Source organism: Danio rerio, chromosome 23 (genome assembly GCF_049306965.1).
Source record: "Danio rerio strain Tuebingen ecotype United States chromosome 23, GRCz12tu, whole genome shotgun sequence".
NCBI classification, from domain to species: Eukaryota; Metazoa; Chordata; class Actinopteri; order Cypriniformes; family Danionidae; genus Danio; species Danio rerio.
In genome coordinates, this window is record NC_133198.1 from 25,472,795 (window position 1) to 25,494,901 (window position 22,107).

Genomic DNA, 22,107 nt, shown 5'->3' on the forward strand with positions numbered 1-22,107 from the left:
GGCAAATTAAACATCTGAAGTGAGCTTTCATTGCCCCCTATAGACCTTTACTGATCAAATTTGCTCAGGAATACCGTAGTGATCAATGTTTCAGTAACTCTTCTTATCATTCGACATATGTAATTTCCTTAAATGCTAACCGCTCTTATTTGTCAGTCATCCTTTATGATGAGATGAAAGGTTGTGTGGTTTTGAAGGTTATACAGCTCGTTTTACACTTCTGGCTGAGCTGGAGAGAGAGTGTCCTGAATTAAATTACCCAGCACTCAGCTGTCTCTCGGTGAAATTCACATTTTCCTGTGCAGTGTTAGCACAATATGCTGAAGATGCTGATTACTGGCGGTGAGCGTGCAGACACTGCCGCTTACATCTTCTCTTTTTCGCCAACCTTTTAAAACCTGTAATTTCAAGGTAATCAATACACAGTCCCACCAGGCTGCCCGCAAATCACTGCCCTTCTATAGCCGAGCATGTGTGGCTGACAGTGGCTTTGACAGGCCACAGTAAAGCATCAACCCCAGACCCGCAGACTGTCATTTAGAGATGCCTTCCTTTTAAAGTGGATGCAGGAGAGCTAGGCTGCGTAATCAATTTTAAAGCTCAAAGATATGGATGGAGGTTTGTTCAAATGCTAAAACAAATTCAAAACCCTTTTTTTGCTATGGTTTTTGCTAGAATGTAGTTTTAGAAGAAGAAAATTTACCTTGACACATTTTCAGACAATGTCTGTAATTTATTTATTTATTTTTGTGAAACATGAACCCCACAAAATTAAAACTGTAGTAAATCTTTGTAAAAATAAAAGATGTTTTCAAAAAAGAATCACTGTACACAATTTGTTTCAATTTCAAATAAAAGCTAATGCTTATTCCTTCATTTTCCTTTGGCTTAAGGTTGGTTTATACTTCTGTGTCAAGTAATCAGCACAACCCATGGCGTTTGCCTTGCGTATAGTCGTTCATTTATACTTCTGCATTCTGGTTTTGTTGCTATGCAATAGCACTTTCGAAACGCTAGCTGGCAGTAGGTATTTATGTTCCTCTGAGTTTCTTTATGGGTGTTTTGTTTTTTCTGAACGCTACATTACAAGTAGCTAAAACTCCCTCAGGAACCAGGAACCAGGAACCAGCGGATGTGCAATAACTTTAATCATAAGGTAAACAAAAAAACAAAAGTTTCTGTCTGGAGTTCCCCTCATGGGACTTAACACTTGTAAACACTCGTTCCATCGGGCTTGCGACTCTCAGCACCACCCACACTCATCACAGCTACCAAGCCGTCCAATTACAGAGCTTGCACTAAGCGTCGTTGCGACGTGCACTTGACGCAGAAGTATAAATCAGCCTTGAGTCTCTTTATTCATCAGGGGTCACCACAGCAAAATGAAACGAGAACTTATTCAGCATATGTTTTACACATGCCCTTCCAGCTGCAACCCAGTACTGGGAAACACCCATACACTCTAACATTCACACACATAAACTAAGGCCAATTTAGTTTATTCAATTCACCTATAGCGCATGTCTTAGGACTGTGAGGAAAACTAGAGCACGCACAGCAACATGGGGAGAACATTGTGATAACCATTGAGCTACCGTGTCACCCTAAAATTGAATGTTTTATAATTAATACTTTCAATACATTTTACGTCTCATTAATACATTTATCTACTCTTTATTTTAAATTACAAACCTCTAAACTATTTTATTTGATTTATGCTTAAAAAGGATTACAATTACAATAAAAAGGACTACGATTAAAATTTTATCAAATTTAAAATTTTAAAAATATAATATAAAAACATCTTTAAATATGACAGTTTTGCTCGATTTAAATGCTTAATTTTATTTACCAATTTAAAATAAAAGTAATCTTAATTTATTTAATTTTTTTTTTTTCATAAAATACCTGTAATTGAAATGTTTTATCTGTGTTTCACTTGTTTTCAAGCATACACTGCTAATTTTTGTTAGATTCTTAACAAAATGTCCTTCATGGTTTAACAAATATTTACAGTTGAAGTTATTAGCCTTATTTTAAATATTTCTCAAAAGATGTTTAACAGAGCAAGTAAATTTTCATAGTAGGTCTGATAATATTTTATCTGCTGGAGAAAGTCTTATTTGCTTTATTTCAGATAGAAAAGCAGTTTTAAAAATTTTTAAAAACATTTTAAGGTCAAGATTTTTATCCCCTTTAAGCTATATTTTTTTTCGACAGAACAAGCCATCGTTATACAATAACTTGCCCAATTACCCTAACCTGCCTAGTTAACCTAATTAACCTAGTTAAGCCTTTAAATGTCACTTTAAGCTGTATAGAAGTGTCTTGAAAAAATCTAGTCAAATATTATTTACTATCATCATGGCAAAGATAAAATAAATCAGTTATTAGAAATGAGTTATTAAAACTGGTATGTTTAGAAATGAAGTCAGACATTTGGGAAAAAAAATAAACAGGGGGGCTAATAATTTAGCGGGGCTAATTATTCTGACTTCAACTGTATATTATTTTTAATATCAGAGTTTAGCAGTATAAAACTCACTATAGTAAGTGTTATGTATGCTCTATATGTATAAATGCATTTAATGAAAAAACTGAAGATATTCATAGATAATAATTATCTGTAATTGAAGATGTCATGTTGTACAATTTAGTTCAAATCAAATTTGTATTTTTAATCAAATATTTATTGATAACAGTAATAAAATAAAATCTTGAACCAGCCATTTTTTTTTTTTTACATTTTATTTCAAGTATTAAAACGCCAGTACAGTTCTTCAGTGATGCTCAGAGCCGGTGCTCAGTGCTGCATAGTGCAGGTAATTACGTGTGATGGAAGTGTTTGCCCAGAGCAGAAACCTCAGCTTTAAGCTAAAGCCAGAACATCAGTACAGCACTGCAGCTGAGCCGGCACGCATCTGTGTGTATGTGTGTGTGTGTGTGCATGCATTGGGCTAATGGTATGTAGGGTATAAATCATATACCGGTGTTGGTTGCGGGCACGTGCACTCTGGGATGTGCTGCAGTGAGGCTTCCCCCTCAGTCCAGATCCAGCTCATTTGTCAAATTGCCTGCAGGACTTGAATGCTGCATTGCTGCTGCTGAGAGAGAGAGGGAGAGAGAGAGGCGGGGGGAGAGAGAGAGAGAGAGAGAGGCGATGAGCTTTGCTGTATGGTTGGGGGTGGAGAAGTACACGAGGGTTCGGGGCAGCATGTTTCCAGCAGTCTCCTTCAGTCTACGTATACTGTGCGTTGGACACAGAACTGGTGGCTCTCGTGTGAAGGTCACTGCTGAATACAGAGAGCTCAGCTGCACTGATAAAGTTCCTTTCACACTGAGGATGTTAACTAAAGCGTTAATGATAAAGATGTAGTTTTTCTTTTGCTTTTTCAAGTTATGCATATTAATGTGTTATATCAAAATAATCCTTGTTTAAAGAGTTCTGTACTCACCCCATGTTGTTTCAATCCCCTGGGACCTTCATTCATCTTCAGAACACAAATTAAGACATTTTAGATGAAATAAGTGAGCTCTCTCATCCCCCATGGACAGCAATGATCCTGAGATGCTCAAAGTCCAGAAAAGGAACGTTGTCAAAACATCCCATATGACTTCAGCACTTCAACTGAAATCAAATGAATCTCTCAGAACTCATTCGTGTGCCAAAAAAAAAAAAAAAAACGAAGGAATGATGTTTGCTTTTGTCTTCCACGACAGATCATGGTGGACAGTTACTACAGGCAATACTATGCTTGAATATAATAACAGAATTTTATTTTCTGGGTGAAAATCTTCTAAGAGAGATTGTCTAAAAATGCTCTATTGTCTATGCCAGGCCAGTAGTTACAGTCACTGTTTAAAGAAACAATATGTGCACATACAGTCCTGTAGTTTACAATTGTTGTTCCGTAAAGTACATATAACACATATATGGCATCAACATTTTTCTAAAATCTGTAGTTCACACAGAATTGATAATGATATAATGTTATAAAGCAGTGGTTCTCAAACTGTGGTACGTGTACCACTAGTGGTACGCAGGCTTCCTTCTAGTGGTACGCGGAGGAATGAAATATGTCATGTACATGCTACATATATTTCAAAATTTATCAAAAATGATGTATATAATATGCCATATATGACATATAGCTTATATTTCTGAGGTAATTTGCCACATTTTTTAACTGTGCAGAGGTTTAGCTGCTTTACTGGGCCTACTATACTACTGTATTTCAATACTGCTCTTTTTGGTGGTACTTGGAGAGACTATTTTTTTTCTGAGGTGGTACTTGATGAAAAAAATTTGAGAACCACTGTTATAAAGGCATCACGGTGGCGCAGTGGGTAGCACGATCACCTCACAGCAAGAGGGTTGCTGGTTCGGGCCCCGACTGGGTCATTTCTGTGTGGAGTTCTCACCATGTTGGCGTGGGTTTCCTCCAGGTGCTCCGGTTTACCCCACAGTCTAAAGACATATGCTATAGGTGAATTGAATAAGCTGAATTGGCCGTAGTGTATGTGTGTGAATGCAAGAGTGTATGGGTGTTTCCCACTGTTGGGTTGCGGCTGGAAAGGCATCCGCTGCTTAAAACATACACTGGATAAGGTAGCGGTCCATTGGCGACCCGTCATGAATAAAGGGACTAAGCTAAAAAGAAAATGAATGAATGAATAATCTTATCAAATATGCAGTTGACGTGCACTCATGAGCCCTTACAAATCTCTTGTCATGTAAATGGTGTGTAAAGAAGTGTTGGTGAAATGTCCACTTCAAAAATGTCAACTACATTAAAGGCTGATTTATACTTCTGCGTCAGGTGCACGCGTATGCTACGCCGCTGACGCACAGCCCTACGCCGTGGCCGTCAGCGTCGCTGATGTGCACCTCTCAAAAAATGTAACTATACGTTGCAACGACGCATAGAGCAAGCTCTGTGATCTGTCGGCTTGGTAGCGCTGACGAGTCTGGGCGGGACCAAGCCATGCGAGCGGCGCGAGCCCAATGGAGCGATTGTTTACAAATGTGGAGTCCCGCGAAGGAGCTCCTGATGAAAAGATTTGTTTTGTGTTTACCTCATAGTTAAAGTTGTTGCACGTCCGCAGGTTCCTGTCTCAAAATGAGTGAGTTTGAGCCTCTTGTACATCCCGGAAGCGTTCAGAAAGAACAAAACACAAGCGAAGAAACTTGACACAGAGACACATAACACCTTACTCCCAACTAGCGTTTTGGAAGTGTTAATGAAGACCAACAGAGACAGCGCTCAGAAGTATAAATGCACAGCTCCGCGCGTTGCAAGCGCCATGGGTTACGCCAGTCACTTGACGCAGAAGTATAAACCAGGCTTAACAGAGCAGCATTTTCATTGAAATTAATTTCAGAATGAAAATTTCCAGCCATTGAAGGATAAAAGAGCGAGGCAGTGGTGCTGTAGGTAGTGCTGTCGCCTCACAGCAAGAAGGTCGCTGGGTCGCTGGTTTGAACCTCGGCTCAGTTGGTGTTTCTGTGTGGAGTTTGCATGTTCTCCCTGCCTTCGCGTAGGTTTCCTCCGGGTGCTCCGGTTTCCCCCACAGTCCAAAGACATGCGGTACAGGTGAAATGGGTAGGCTAAATTGTCCGTAGTGTATGAGTGTGTGTGTGAATGTGTGTAAATGTTTCCAAGAGATGGGTTGCGGCTGAAAGGGCATCCGCTGCGTAAAAACTTGCTGGATAAGTTGGCGGTTCATTCCGCTGTGGCAACCCCGGATTTACTAAGCCAACAAGAAAATGAATGAATGAATGAATGAATAAATGAATGAATGAATGATAAAAACAGAAAGTGTCTGTGTGTAGATGAGAGCACTCATATTGTCACACCCTCGGCTCGTTCCTGCAGCTCAAATCACTGCTTTCCCTCACCATCCACCACTCACCACACCCGGGAACAATCGCCTGGGTACTGATCACCCGCACCTGCACTTGCAATCACCCATGCACTACATAAACTCACCTACTTCATTCACTCACTGGCTGTAATCAAAGTCAGATGGTTCTCCTCATCGGCTCTCCCTCTTCCTCTTGTACTCTTTCGTGGAGGTCATTCTTCTCCTGTGAATGCAAACCTGCTTAAGAGAAGTAACTAAAGCTTTGATGGTGTAAAACTGAAGATCTAAAACTTACCATTTGAACTGTGTGTGAGATCACTCTCCCTCTGCTACACCACTTACCTACTTCATCTCTCAGCATTTGTTGCATTGCACAAATTAATACCTTTAAAGATATAACCATATTTGTCTTTCTTGTGTGACAGTGACACATATACTGTACAACTTATAATTTCCTAAATTCCATGGTCAATGCTTAGTTTTATTTGAAGCTAAAGCATTTTAAAGAATATCATTACATAATATTCAATGATAAAATATCAAAATGAGAAAACACTTTTCTATATTCCTCCAAGTGATTGGTGTTAAATTAATACCTTGTGGCAAATTGCTTAAATTGGCCATGAAATGAAAGAAGTCTTTTTGCCCATATTGTGACATGCACACAGTTAAAACATTCCTGAAATCAGAACAAAAATGTATGATACACAATTTCATCTTTTGGGAACTGATTGGATTGTTAAAAGATTTAGGAGGACATTGCCAACAAAATAGAGGAAGATTGTTGAATTGACAAAATTAGTGCAGAAACAAGACCTGCACTGATAGCCCCACCCTAAAGGCATTCCATGTGACCAGAAGTAAAGAAATGTTATTTCATAGAGGAAAAGAAGGCTATGGTATTTGATAAAGTATTATAAGGGCAAATTATTTTTAAAAATAACAAACTGCACAGATAAATCATTTATGACAAGTAATAGTCTTTAAATGGCAGCAGGGTGGCGCAGTGAGTAGCCATGTCGCCTCACAGCAAGAAGCTTGCTGGTTACAGATCCAGCTGGTCAGTTGGAATTTCTATGTGGAGTTTGCATGTTCTCCCTGTGTTGTCCAAAGACATGTGGTATAGGTGAATTGGGTCAGCTAAATTGTCTGTATGTGTGTATGTCCTAGTCTTCCAGGTTGGGGATTGAGCGTTGTGCTAACAACCCACCTTATAAAAATTTAGATGTTACAAAACTTATATGGTGCGGCTAAATATCAACTTCAATATTAACAGCTCTGATAGTAAGTAAGTACTACTGTTTAAATGTAAAAATTAAAAAAATATTTTTAATTTCATGCTAAATCTTAACTGGCAGTCAAACCTTCCAGTTTTTTACAGACTGAGATGGTGAACTGTTTTAAAATGGCTGAAATCCTCCAACAGCAGGTTGTCTCAGGTTGAAATCAAAGGGATGAAACTAAGCCACAGAAAAGAGAACAAAGAAAGGAAAACACGAAGATAAGAACTACATTTTTACAATGTCACAAACTCTTTTAAGTCCCTCCAAAAAGGCTGGTCATCCACAAAGGACAAATCACAAGAGGATAGTATAATGCAGAGAATCTCAGTGGTCAATCGATTTAACACTGCAGCTGAAATTGATCAGCAGTTCAGCTGAACAAGGTAAGATCTGAATCTCAGCATACAGTGTCCAGACGTTCAAGAGAATCTGGACTGAAAGTTTACGGATCACAGAAAGAAATAGCAGGCAATATCATTATGTTGATATGTTTTGTAATTTGCTGCTTTAAATACTAAAGATTGTTAAAGCAGGATGGATTCAGATTGACTGTCATTTAATAATTCATCAGCTGGAGAGGAAAAATAATGATCTTAAAAGTGATCCCAATAATTTTGCTTTTCTGTGTTGTTGTGTGGACTGCTGGGGCCTCATGTACGAAGACTTGCGTGGAAATCTTACTAAAACATTGCGTACGCACAAAGCTGTAAATGTGCGTACGCAGAAAAAATTCAGATGTATGAAACACTGCGTACGCCGAATCTCACGCATATTCTTTTGTACATCCGAATGAACGTGAAACTGAGCGCAACATGCACGAGCACAAAACCCCTCCCTGGCTCCTCCCCTGTATGAATATGCTAATGACTCTACTTTGGCAAAACCCAATGAAAAAGCAAAAGCAAGCAAGAAGAGAAACTTTGAACAGAATGTGAATTGGAGGTGCTGCTTTCGGATGTAGACCGGAGAAAAGCGGTGTTATTTGCAAGTTTGTTCTCCGGAATTAACAACAAAAGAAAAAAATAGAGTGGGAGAGTTTAGCTGATGCGGTCAACACAGTTGGGTCTGAACATCGCACTGAGTGAATTAAAAAAGAAATAGTGTGGTTTATATGTGTAAAATGTTGCAATGCCCTTAACAGTCTCAGTGGCGCAGCTCATAAGATGCATGTCAACATGTTTTGACATGTTCGAGCATGAACTCGGTTCGAATCCAGCGTCTTATGAACTCTTTCTTCTTTTTTCCCCCCGCTAATTATCAGATTTTGCCAACTATTTATCACCAGAAAGACAAGTAGGAATCATTAATAAGTTTGTGCATCATATTTTATTTGCACATTTAGTGAATGGAAATGTTTATGATTCACGCATGCAAATTCATCTTCAGATAGTGTCTGTATAGCAATGTGCGTGCAGTAGATAGCTCAGATTACATTGGGAAAACAGGCGACCGCTGCAAATTGTGCTTTAATGTTTAGCAGGTCAACTGTATGGTATGGAAACCTTATATACCTGCTAGATGAACCCGTCTCATACAGCTGCCATTGCAAGGCTCAGACACTTTGTAGAGAGGAATTTAACACAACTGCCTCTAGGAGTCGCCAATGGAAATAAAACAGACACGCACAAAAAATGTGCGTACGCCAGCCATAAAGCTGGCGTGGAGCTGCGCACATTCCCACGTTCAGTTCATTGTTAGTAAATCCAAACGTGAGTGATTCTGAGCGTGAAACCTGGCGTACGCAAAGTTTTTGTGCGTACGCAGCGTTGATACATGAGGCCCCTGATCTTTTACATTTATAACTTCACACTAAATCGCATTGTTCTTGTTGTGAATGCCTTGAAGTGTGCATAAACCAGAAGTTGCAGCAGACTTTTTTCAGCATCATGGTGTATTTCCAATTACAATGAAATTTTCATGATCACAGTTGTACCATCCACATAGCAGTACTCATCCAGACTCTATTTCCCACAATCCATTTCACTGATTACAGTCCCACCTGTTTTTCATTGTCCTGACTATTTCAGCCACTACCATAGACACATATATTGCTAAGTCTTGTTTTACCATAGCGAACATACAGTAAGCTTTTTCTTTTTTTCTTGTTGTCCCCTGTCTGGTTTTGATCTTGATTTTTTGATTGTTTGTAGTGGTGGGCAAAGCGAGACTTCATGAAACACTGAAACAATCGAAGCAAATGTATCGAAGCTTCGAAACGTTTCAAAACCCGTCTCTACGGTGACACCTAATGGTCATTTAGTTAGTATTTAGTTCGATTATGCATTGCTCTGCAACAGCTTCAGCAAATTGAGGTATTGTTGTAGAGGTACCCATGTTGTAGAGTTGAGGTTTCAAGTGATTAAGGGTGCTTTCACACCTGCCTTATTTAGTTCGATTGAATCGCACTAGAGTTCGTTTTCCCTTTTGTTGCGGTTCATTTGGGCAGGTGAGAATGCAGCAATCGTACTCGAGTGCGCACCAAAAGCGGACCAAATAAGCGTACCGAGACCTGCTTGAAGAGGTGGTCTTGGTAAGCTTTCAAACCAACCCTGGAGCGGTTCGTTCGTGGTGAGAATATGATTCGTATTAAAACAGGTCCAACCACAAAAAGTACTGCGACTTTTGGACTAATCCAGCTGCCGTAGGCCGATGTGCTGTGCATTATGGGATATGGAGGAAAAATATTTGTTGACAGCGCTTTACCAACAGAGAGAGGGGAAAACATTACCTGATGGATCGTTGGTAATATTTCCGCAAGATGACCATGTCGCAGTTTAGCTAAATTAATTCACGCCTCCTCCTGAAGTGACGAGCGATGCATTAAAACACTGTTTTCCAGCTGCAGCCGCGCTTCATTCTCGAAATGTATAGTTTGACTAAAGCAGGCATACAATCAGTCAGCGCAGTCATCCCTCCAGAGTAAAAATGACATTTTGTGTCTGCCGGTTTTGTTTACTTGCGGGAGATCATTTGTACTTTCCCGCAAGTAAATTCTGACCAATTAATAAGCAGTTTAGGAAAATATGTTTTAACAACATCTGGCCAATGAGAGATGTGGATTTTTGTCAGATGACTGCATTTTGGTTCATTTCAACTGGTTCGGACCAAAGCCAGCAGTGTGGTGTGAAAACGACCCAAAGACGGCAGAAACTGCGACAATGTATCATTTATTGCCCTTGGTCCATACCAAATGAAGTGAACTACAGATGTGAAAGCACCCTTAGTGAAGCAGTGAGCGTTCCAGACTAGCATGCCGAGATAATAGATTAAAATCCAGAGTGATGCAGCTACAGATGTTAGTTTTTAAATGCTCTGTTCTTGTAACGTATTATGTTTTAATATTGGTCTGACATCCAAATTAAAACTTTGTAAATAAATATGTCTTGTATTGGTCATAAAAAATAACATTAATAAAATACATCTAGTCATATTTTCAGGGTATTTGTACAAGTCGGAATTCAAACTCGGGCCTTCTGCTGCACAGTTATGCTGTTTACACGCACAGTCCACTAGGCCACATGAGATAAGAGATTTTTATTTGACATGTCAGGCAAACGCAGATCAGCCAGATCTCAAAATGCTTCTGAAATGACAGATGCTTTGAATCGTTTTAGTCACGTGACCTGTTGTTTTAAAACACTTAAGTCACGTGACCTCTGTGTTTCGAATCACCTTAGTCATGTGATCTGGGTGTTTTGGATCATACTTCGGTGCAGTGTTTTAAAACACTTGCACTTCGGGATCTCGACACTGTGTCAAAATGTAAGTTTCCTGTCAACCATCAATAATTGTTTGCCCTGACCTCTTGCCAGTTTACTCATTCAATTTCCTTGGACAGTTTTATTTTTGCAAACCTACGCGTGTCTTTCACACTCAGCAAACTAATGGTAGAAGGGGCATGGCTAAGCATATTTCGCCCAAACTATCCAACTGATGTCAGGAGAGATGGACTGCCATTTAGAATGGAAGCAAACGGTCAGATTTTGATTAAAGATTACTATAACAAACTATTTTGGGGAGTGGATTAACTTGCTCAGATGAATTGCTAACCTTAAGACTAACAATGTGCGCTTGCAAAAAAAACATTGTAAAATTAGATTTAATGCAGACTTTAAACTTGACTTTCTTCCACCTTTCTATCTTTCTTTTTTCCCATGATCAATATTTTTTTCACTAATTTTCTCTTTCCCTATGCCTAATTCTTTTCATCTCTTATCTCTTGATCCTCATACCAGCAGATAGAAGGCTCATTTTAAGTGTGTCTTTAGTGCGGCTGCCAGTATGGATTAGTTTAAGAGCAGATCTGTGGATTCAGTCCCAGGTGCAAGTATGCTGATCAGCTCAACTTTGGTGTTTTCTCTCTCCAGCAGCTGGAGCAGGTGCCAAGTGTGCGGCACATACACTGTCCTGTAAAAAAAAAATCTGTCCGCAATGTATGATGATGAACGATGAATAGGTTTTTCTTTCTTTGTTTAAATCTAAAAATAGCCACTTTTAATCTACATAAATGCATTGGGGAAAATTGACTGTATTAGGTATTTGCAATTCAAAAGCTTTTTTGTTTTTCCCTGAAGGCATGATGTGGTTGCAAAATTTTTAAAACGCACATCCATAACATATCTGTGACCTTCACTTTTGAAAATATATTACTGGTAGAAATTACCTTCAAATCTCATAGTGCACAATTAAATGCAGTATGAATTATTGTTTGGACTCAAGTCTAAATAGTAAATTATATTTTGGTATTTTCAGATTAAAAACCTACTCTAAAACAGGATCAACAGTGGCACATACAGTAGCTTATGTTTCATGGGTTTTCCTCCTTTAAACTTGCAATATGGGATCGTAATTTCTGCTCCAGTAACTTCTAGTTGAACAAAGTGACTTTATTGATGTTTTTAGCATTTTTAAAACAAAAAACAACAAAGAAAACAAATTATATCCAAATATATACAAACATTCATTCATTTACGCAGTGGTTGCCTTTCAGTTGCAACACATCACTGGTAAACATCCATACACTCTCATTCACACACATACACTACAGACAATTTAGCCTACCCAATTCACCTGTACCGCATGTCTTTGGACACAGGGAGACCATGCAAATCCCACACAGAAATGCCAACTGACCCAGCCGAGGCACGAACCAGCAACCTTCTTGGTATGAGGTGGTCGTGCTACCCACTGCGCCACCATGACGCCCCTATATACAAACATTTATTCCAAAATGGATAAAAACATAGCATTTAAAAAGTTTATTTAATTATACTAATTTATAGTTATATAAATCTAAAACTAAATTGTATATATTTCCTCGGATAAAATTTGATTTCATATTTTTCCTTAACATAATAATTTGGGAGTGAATTGTTTTGTACCACAATCTTATTTAAGTTAAATTAGTTCCAGTTTTGGTTTGGTACTGACTGTATCAAATGTATAATGCAATGTATATACACAAATTTCTTACTGAAAATTATCCTATAATAAAAGATTATATCCTATAAATATAAAAGAATTAATTAAAAAGAGAGATCTGCTAGGGAGGGTGTTGAAATCTGTTAGCCATTTCTACCCAATCTTGTCATTTTTTTTTCTTCATTTAAATATTTTTTCAGAATAATGACACTTGGTCAGAATAACACATTCTATTTGTTATGACTAAATATAAGGATTAATACACTAAATATGTATTTATCAAAATAAAAATTGTGTTGTCTAAAAATGAATGATTTTGTTTTTTCTTAAGAAATGTCATCAATAGTTTACAGAATAAAACTGGCCCAAAATGTTTTACTGAACATTCATTCATTCATTCATTCATTCATTTATTTTCTTTTTGGCTTAGTCCCTTTATTATTATGGGGTCACCACAGCGGAATGAACCACCAACTTTGTTTTATTCAACATATAATTGTAAATTCAGAGAAACTTTTCCATGGGGTCTTTAAATTTATCTGTATAATACTAGACAAAGAATTTGCAGCTCAATAACCATTTTTTTATCATAATTTAACACAAAGAACCCAAACAGCAACATTTCAAACTAGTAAAATGTCAATAATAGTATATTAACTATGTTAAACCACAGTTTAATTTTTACCATGTTTAACTTCACAATGTTGTCAAAGCAGAATTTAAGGTCCCATAATGCAATTCAAAAACATAAATAAAAACGCCTATTAATCATGAGCGTTGTTTTATTTTTTATTTTTTTACAGTGTAGGGCCAGATTTACTAACATTATGAAGCAGTGCAAATCCTCATTTGGAATGAATAAAGTACTTTCAGGATTAAAATGTGCATTTTAAAAGGCATTGATAGTTATACTTGCAGCTGACCTTACAAATGCATACGTATCTGTACTGTAGTAGTTTCTCCTACACATGCAAAATGTATGAGAGAAGAGTAGTTACAGTAACTGTAGCTATATATGGAACAGCACATCAAACCAAAGTATTCATACTTTACTACACTGCATAAAAAAACACAGGTTATGATTAAAACTGAAGTCACTAATTTACATTCTTTTGCTTCCCTATGTCACATAAATATTGGTTTGTTCATTCATTCAATATTATTCATGTATCACATTCAAGGATTCTGTTGAAATGTAGATCATGACAAAAAAGGAGGAAAGGGATTTGGAAATCCAAATATAAGTGGTCAAAAGGGTATAGAATTTCAAAATATTAATACCAAGAGAAAACAAAAATGAATCTTGGCAGAACACTTGTTATCAGATCACAAAAAACATATATTAATGCAATAGTTCACCCAAAAAAATATAAATTTTGTCATTATTTACTGAACATCCACTTGCTCCAAACTTTTTTGAGTTTTTTTCTTCTAATTAACACAAAGGAAAATATTTCAAAGAATGTTTGGAACCATTAGCCATTGAACTCGAGAGTATGTACAGTTGAAGTCAGAATTATTAGCCCCCCTGGTACCCTAAGCCACCCCCCCCCCCCACCCCCACACATTCTGTGTAACGGAGAAAAGATTTCTTCAAAACATTTCTGAACATAATAGTTTTAATAACTCATTTCTAATATTTGATTTCATTTATCTTTGCCATGATGACAGTAAATGATATTTGACAAGATATTTTTCAAGACACTTCTATACAGTTTAAAGTGACTTTTAAAGGCTTAACCAGGTTAATAAAGTTAACTAGAAAGGATATGATAATTAGGCAAGTTATTGTATAAAGATGGTTTGTTCTGTAGACTATCAAAAAAATTGCTTAAGGGGGCAAATCATTTTGTTCTTAAAATGGTGTTTAAAAAAATAAAAACAGCTTTTATTCTAGCAGAAATAAAGCAAATAAGACTTTCTCCAGAAGAAAAAAATATTGTCAGACATACTGTAAAAAATTCCTTGCTCTGTTAAACATCATTTGAGAAATATTAAAAAAAAAAAAAATTCAAAGGGGGGCAAATAATTCTGACTTCAGCTGTATATGTTTTTTTACTATGGATGTCAATAGCTACCAATGTCCAGCATTCTTGAAAATATCATCTTTTGTATTCAACAGAAAAAAGAACTCATAACGAATGAGTTAACTTTACATTTTTGGGGCAAACTGTCCTATTAATACCAGGACACAGGCCCTAGCTTGTCTCAAGACAAAGGTAATGTAATAATCAAAGTAAAGTTTTAATGTAAGCATTGTTCATGGCGATAATGTGTATTAATCATATTTACAAAGCATATATTGGCATTAGCAGTTCCCTGTATACTCCTTTAATAAGCTTCCTAATTGTTCTCGGGATATTCATTGTATCATCATCATTACATTAAACTGTTCCTTTGTTGAACGCTCAACCAGATGAGAGATCTGAAGCAAAAACTGCAGCGCTGGAAACAGAACTGCAGCTTCAAGCCATTGATGTGATTGCATGAGCAGGTTCATTGAGCATTCAGTGTTCATATCACTGCTCTCACAGAGGAGAATTGGTAGAAACAAATGTCAGTCAAATAAATGAAAAATTTGTTAATATATATATATATATATATATATATATATATATATATATATATATATATATATATATATATATATATATATATATATATATTATTATTATTATTAATAAAATCTATATACAGTTGAAGTCAGAATTATTGAATTATCCCCGCATTTATTTTTCCTCCCAAATTATGTTTAACAGAGAGAAGATTTTTTTCAACACATTACTAAACATAATAATTTTAATTACTCATTTAATTACTAATTACTCATTTAATTAATTACTAATAACTGATTTCTTTTGTCTTTGCCATGTTAACAGTAAATACTATTTTACTAGATATTTTTCAAGACACTTCTATACAGCTTGAAGTGACATTTAAAGGCTTAAGTAGGTTAATTAGGTAGGCAGGTTAGGGTAATTAGGCAAGTTATTGTATAATGATGGTTTGTTCTGTAAACAGTCGAAAACAACATAGCTTAAAGGGGCTAATAATTTTGACCTTAAAATGGTTTTTAAAAAAAATTAAAAACTGCTTTTTATATAGCCGAAATAAAACAAATAAGAGTTTCTCCAGAAGAAAAAATATTATCAGACATACTGTAAAAATGTACTTGCTTTGTTAAACATCATTTAGAAAATATTTAAAAAAGAAAAAAAATCAAAGGGGGGCTTTAACTGTATATTTGCATTGGGCAAAAAACTTTGTTCAGTTTTTCGCATCCAAAATAAAATTTTATTTTGACATAATTTAAGTTTCGTGTAATGTGTTATTTATTATGTATATATAAATACACATGCAAGCATATATATGAGAAAATGCATTCTTATATTTAAAGATAAATCATAAGAAAAGGTATATACAACCGTTGACGTAAAAGAAAACAAATCTAATTAGTTTACAAATTAAGTTTTGTGTAATAAAATTAAACAACACAGGAAAAAAAGTACTGAACACATAAAGAAAGGAAGGTGTAGAAAGGCCATGAAAACCCAGACAGCAGCTGAAATCAACCCTCTGCCCTTCGTCAGTGTAAATTAATATTCAAGCCCTTCCAGCTTCAGTCCAACATCTCTATTATGATGAAGATGAAACCAGGGTGAACATTTCAGTAAGGCAATTATCCAAAACAAAGCCAAGGAAACTATTAAATGCTTTCAGAGAAAGAAAATCAAGCTGTGGCATGGCCCAGCCAATCACCTGACTTGAATCCGATGCAAAAATACAAAATAAAGATCAGATTTGATAGAAGAGACCCACAGAACAGTCAAGACTTTTACACTCTGTTAAAGTCTGAAAAACTCACACCTTATCAATGCATGTGACTTCATTCTCCTAATGAGACGCGTCTTTAAGCTGCCATCACCAAAAACGCCTGTTACATAAAGTATTAAATACATTTCAGTATTTCAGTACTTTCTCCTTATGTCATTCCATTGTTATTACACATAACAAATTTTTCAGATTTATTTATTTTTTTGTTATTTTGTATTATTTTCGTTGGTTCAATTCCATGTCAACAGCTCCTTTAAAAATATTATTCCTAGTAAAAAACATGACGTGTTCAATATTTATTTTCCCCGCTGCATAAATTTAAATATCTATATACTCCTATGTATTAGTTTTTGTATCACACATACATATAAATATATATAATACACACACATTTCTGATGTCAAAACAAACTTTGGATATGGTTAGTATTTACCCAGCACTAATTTACATATTAATAAATAGTAAAAATGTCAAATTAAACTGCAAAAACATAAATAAGTACTAAAAATAAAATAAACTCTAAATTGACAATATTAACAAAGATTATATTAGTATATGAGTGATACTAAAATAATAGATTGATCATGATTAAGAAAACCATAAGGTAAACAAGCTCCACATTACGTTTTTATTGCTGTTCATCTTTAAATTTACTCTCATTTTTTGTTATTTATTTTGTATCATACAGAGAGATCTTTTTAGCCAACGCTTTCTTTTAATTGTAATTTTCTTTCTCTTTTTATCAAATGTTTTCAGTTCAATCATTTTCAATCTGATTGATTTCATTCACTTACATCTGCTTCTTTAGTCATTCATCCATCCATTTATTTAATTTATTTATTTATTTTCATTCAGAAAATATCTATAATCCCTTTCATCAGCTCTAACCTAACTATTGAAACACCACAAGATAGACTTATACATTATAGTATAAGTAAAATATATGTGTATGAACCACAAAATAAATGTTTATGATCTCTGTCGGTCCTATACAGTAAATTGGAGAAAAAACCTATTTGCTTGTATCGTGACTAAACATTAATTCAGAAATTCAAATGTAGCCTACTTACTGTGGCATATATATGCAAATGCATTCTCTGCGGGTCATTTCGGGCAATACCGTACTGTCCCTTTAAGCATTGTACTGCAAAATGTTCTCCCTTGATATGTTCCGCAAAGCAGCAGAACCGTCCCGAGCTTCTTGCTGGAGAAGCACAGATTTACTGAAGGAGCGATTCTTCAAATGCCCTTCAGATCTAATCAATCTCTCGTTTTATGAACCTACTGTATATTATACTCACCTTTAATGTGGATTACGCATTATTACAATGGTATTATGTTTGGATATGACCTGCTTTGTGATCGTGACATGGTTTATCTGTGCAAAGCTGCATCAGCTCAGACCCCTGGAGCATCGGCCCCTTAATAGAGGTCAAAAGGGCCCCTTTAAAGCAGCTCTCTAAAATTAATGATGCCAATCACTCTTTTTTTTAAACTCACAAAGAAGGAATGTTGTGTCATTGTGTGTGAATGAATTAAAAAAGATTAGATTAAAGATTAAAACCAAGTAACGTAAAAGACAGATGATGCGAGAGAATGAAAAATTGTTATAGTTAACTACTTTTACATTTACATTTACATTTAGTCATTTAGCAGACGCTTTTATCCAAAGCGACTTACAAATGAGGACAAGGAAGCAATTTACACAACTAAGAGCAACAATGAATAAGTACTAAAGGCAAGTTTCAGGTCTGTAAAGTCTAAGAAGGGAAGTGTTAGTATTTTTTTTTTTTTTTTTTTTTTTTTTTTTGTTTTTTTTTGTTTTTTTTTTTTTTTTGTTTTTTTTTTTTTTTGTATAGTTAGTGTGATATTTAAAGAGGCAATTGCAGATTAGGAAGTGAAGTGGAGACTAAATAGTTGAGTTTTTAGTCGTTTCTTGAAAATAGCGAGTGACTCTGCTGTTCTGATGCAGTTAGGGAGTTCATTCCACCAACTGGGCAGATTGAGCGTGAGCGTTCGCGAAAGTGATTTTTTCCCTCTTTGGGATGGAACCACGAGGCGACGTTCATTCACAGAACGCAAGTTTCTGGAGGGCACATAGATCTGCAGAAGTGAGTGCAGATAAGAAGGTGCTAGGCCAGAAGTCACTTTGTAGGCAAACATCAGAGTTTTGAATTTGATGCGAGCAGCAACTGGCAGCCAGTGCAAACGGACTAGCAGCGGAGTGACATGTGCTCGTTTAGGTTCATTGAAGACAACTCGTGCTGCTGCATTCTGGAGCAGTTGAAGAGGCTTGATAGAGTTAGCTGGAAGCCCAGCTAGTAGAGAGTTGCAGTAATCCAGTTTGGAGAGAACAAGAGCTTGAACAAGGAGTTGAGCTGCATGTTCAGATAAGAAGGGTCGGATCTTTCTGATGTTATAGAGTGCAAATCTGCACGATCGAGCAGTTCTAGAAATGTGGTCAGAGAAGTTTAGTTGGTCATCAATCGTTACTCCAAGGCTTTTCACCATTTTGGATGCAGTAATGGTTGCCCCATCCATCTGGATTGAAAAGTTACGGTGTAGAGTCGGGTTGGCAGAAACTACAAGCATTTCCGTTTTTGCGAGGTTCAGCTGAAGATGATGATCTTTCATCCAGTGTGAAATATCCAACAGGCAGGCTGAGATACGAGCTGGAACCGAGGGATCATCAGGATGAAAAGAGAGGTATAGCTGGGTGTCATCAGCATAGCAGTGGTAGGAGAATCCATGTCTCTGGATGACTGGTCCTAGAGATGATGTGTAGATGGAGAAGAGAAGTGGCCCAAGAACAGAGCCTTGAGGTACCCCAGTGTTTAGATGCTGTAGGTTGGACACCTCTCCCCTCCAAGACACCCTGAATGACCTGTCAGAGAGGTAAGATCTGAACCATTGTATAACAGTGCCCGCAACGCCCAGTGACTCAAGCGTAGATAGCAGGATCTGGTGGTTGACAGTGTCAAAAGCAGCTGACAAGTCCAGCAAAATGAGGACTGATGATTTAGAGTCTGCTTTAGCCAGTCTGAGATCCTCCACGACCGAGAGCAGGGCAGTCTCAGTTGAGTGGCCTTTCTTAAAGCCAGATTGCTTGTTGTCCATGAGATTGTTTTGAGTAAGAAAGTCCAGGACTTGATTGAACACTACTTTCTCCAGAATCTTGGCCATGAATGGAAGCAGGGATACTGGTCTGTAGTTTTCAAGTAGCGTATGGTCCAGGTTGGGTTTCTTTAGCAGTGGGGTTACCCTAGCCTGCTTAAATGTAGTGGGGAATAAACCAGAGTCAAGAGATGTGTTAATTATGTGAGTCAGTGTTGGTATGACTGCAGGAGAGATGGCTTGCAAGAGATGAGAGGGAATGGGATCGAGTGGACAGGTGGTTGCATGGCTAGATAGCACAAGTTTGGACACCTCAGACTCAGAGAGCTGAGAAAAAGAGGTGAGTGTGTGTGGTGTTGGTGTTGTATCTTGCGTGTTTGTTGTAGGTGCAGCAAATTGAGCACTGATTTTTGCAGTTTTGGTGCAGAAGAATGTAGCAAAGTCATCAGTAGTAAGTGTGGAGGATGCGGGTGGAGGAGGAGGATAGAGGAGGGAGGAAAATGTTTTAAAAAGTAGGCGAGGATTAGTGGCATTGTTGATTTTCAGACGGTAATACGTCTGCTTTGCAGAAGTAACCTCAGCTGAGAAAGAGGACAGAAGAGTTTGGTATGTTAAGAGATGTGCAGGATTTTTAGTTTTCCGCCAAATTCTCTCTGCAGCCCGAAGTTTTGAGCGATGCTCACGGAGAGCATCCGAGAGCCAGGGTGCAGGAGGACTGGCACGGGCTGGCCTGGATGCAAGAGGACATAATCGGTCTAGACATGATGTTAGTGTGGAGCAGAGTGTATTAGTGGCACTGTTCGAATCAAGTGCAGTGAGTTTGCGAGATGGAGGAAGAGAGTCTGAAACAATGGTGGATAGTCTATTGGGTGAGAGAGATCGTAGGTTTCTGCGAAAGGTAACCAGTGTTGGAGTGTGTGGCGGCTCAGGAGTAATGTGGATGTTGAGAGACAGAAGGAAATGATCAGATATTTGTAGTGGAGTTACTATTGTTTGATCAGTGAAGCAGTGTCGTGTGTAAATAAGGTCTAGCTGATTACCTGATTTGTGGGTAGCAGAAGTAGGTGCTCTTTTTAGGTCAAAAGAGGCAAGCAAAGTCTGAAAGTCTGCAGCTTGCGGTTTGTCAACGTAAATGTTGAAGTCACCTAGCACCAATAAGGGAGTGGCAAAATTAGAAAAAGATGAGAGAAGAACATCCAGTTCATCTAGGAAGTGACCTAATTTACCTGGTGGGCGGTAGATGACAACCACATTTATGTAGAAGGGGTGGATAATGGTGACTGCATGGAATTCAAAGGAGCTGATTGTTGGCAGGGACGGTATCAGAGTAAATTTCCATTCTTTGGAAATTAGTAGTCCAGTCCCACCCCCTCTCCCTGTCTGACGAGGAGTGTGGGAAAAAGAGAAATTAGCAGAAAGAGTAGCATGTGTAGCAGTGTCCTCCGGCCTCAACCAGGTCTCAGTTAGAGCCATGAGATTATAGTCAGAATATGTAGCTATGGAGGTAATAAAATCAGCCTTGTTAACAGCTGATTGACAGTTCCAGAGGCCCACGGAGAGAGAGAGTTGTGAAATAGTAGATACATGTATTGAACGAAGGTTGTGAGGATTACGCCTGCAGCGTACCTCCCGTGTTTTGCGAGTGTTAGTAACAACAGGAATTAGAAAACACATAATAAAAGTGCGCTGACAACAAAAATAAGTGTAAAGTAAAACAATACAGTAAAGTACTCAAGTGCTTTGTCGGTGTCTTTGCTCGGTGGAGTCGCGCAGGTAGAGTCGATGGTCTTTACACTCGTCGGTCTTCACACGAGGCGGTCTTCACACGAGGCTGCCGCGATCGCTGCCGCGGTGAACTAGTTGTTTATATAACCCCAAAGCACTAACGTTAGCTGATTGAATTCAGCTGGACACGCCTCGAGAGTCAAAACAAGGGCCGAAACTGAGGCGGACGACGCGAACCGCGTCTGCGTTCGCTACACAAGCTCTTATAGTAACCAAGGAAACAGTGGCTAAACAACTTCTAGTATTATACACAACTGAAAGCAAGTTTTAAATGTCCTACAACTTTACACAAACAGCTGGAAACAAGTCCTCAAACCATACACAACAACTGAAACAAATCTTAAATGTACTTACAGGCTGCTGTTCTAGATGCTGCTAAAGTGCTTCTCCTGCCGACTAATGCTACCGTGCTCACTATATAGTGGTTACCTGGCGTTTGGACACGCCTCCCGAGTCAAAACAAGGGCCGAAACTGAGGCGGACGACGCGAACCGCGTCTGCGTTCGCTACACAAGCTCTTATAGTAACCAAGGAAACAGTGGCTAAACAACTTCTAGTATTATACACAACTGAAAGCAAGTTTTAAATGTCCTACAACTTTACACAAACAGCTGGAAACAAGTCCTCAAACCATACACAACAACTGAAACAAATCTTAAATGTACTTACAGGCTGCTGTTCTAGATGCTGCTAAAGTGCTTCTCCTGCCGACTAATGCTACCGTGCTCACTATATAGTGGTTACCTGGCGTTTGGACACGCCTCCCGAGTCAAAACAAGGGCCGAAACTGAGGCGGACGACGCGA

General features: G+C 37.6%; 1 protein-coding gene across 1 annotated transcript in view; it reads right to left on the minus strand.

The window, feature by feature from the left end:
• spsb1 (splA/ryanodine receptor domain and SOCS box containing 1) overlaps window positions 1-22,107 on the minus strand; it is a 101,964-nt gene that overhangs the window by 37,668 nt on the left and 42,189 nt on the right. The window contains exon 4 of the mRNA XM_073938113.1: window positions 2,988-3,104. The gene's annotated coding sequence lies outside the window, so the exon portion shown is untranslated. The remainder of the gene's footprint in view (window positions 1-2,987; window positions 3,105-22,107) is intronic.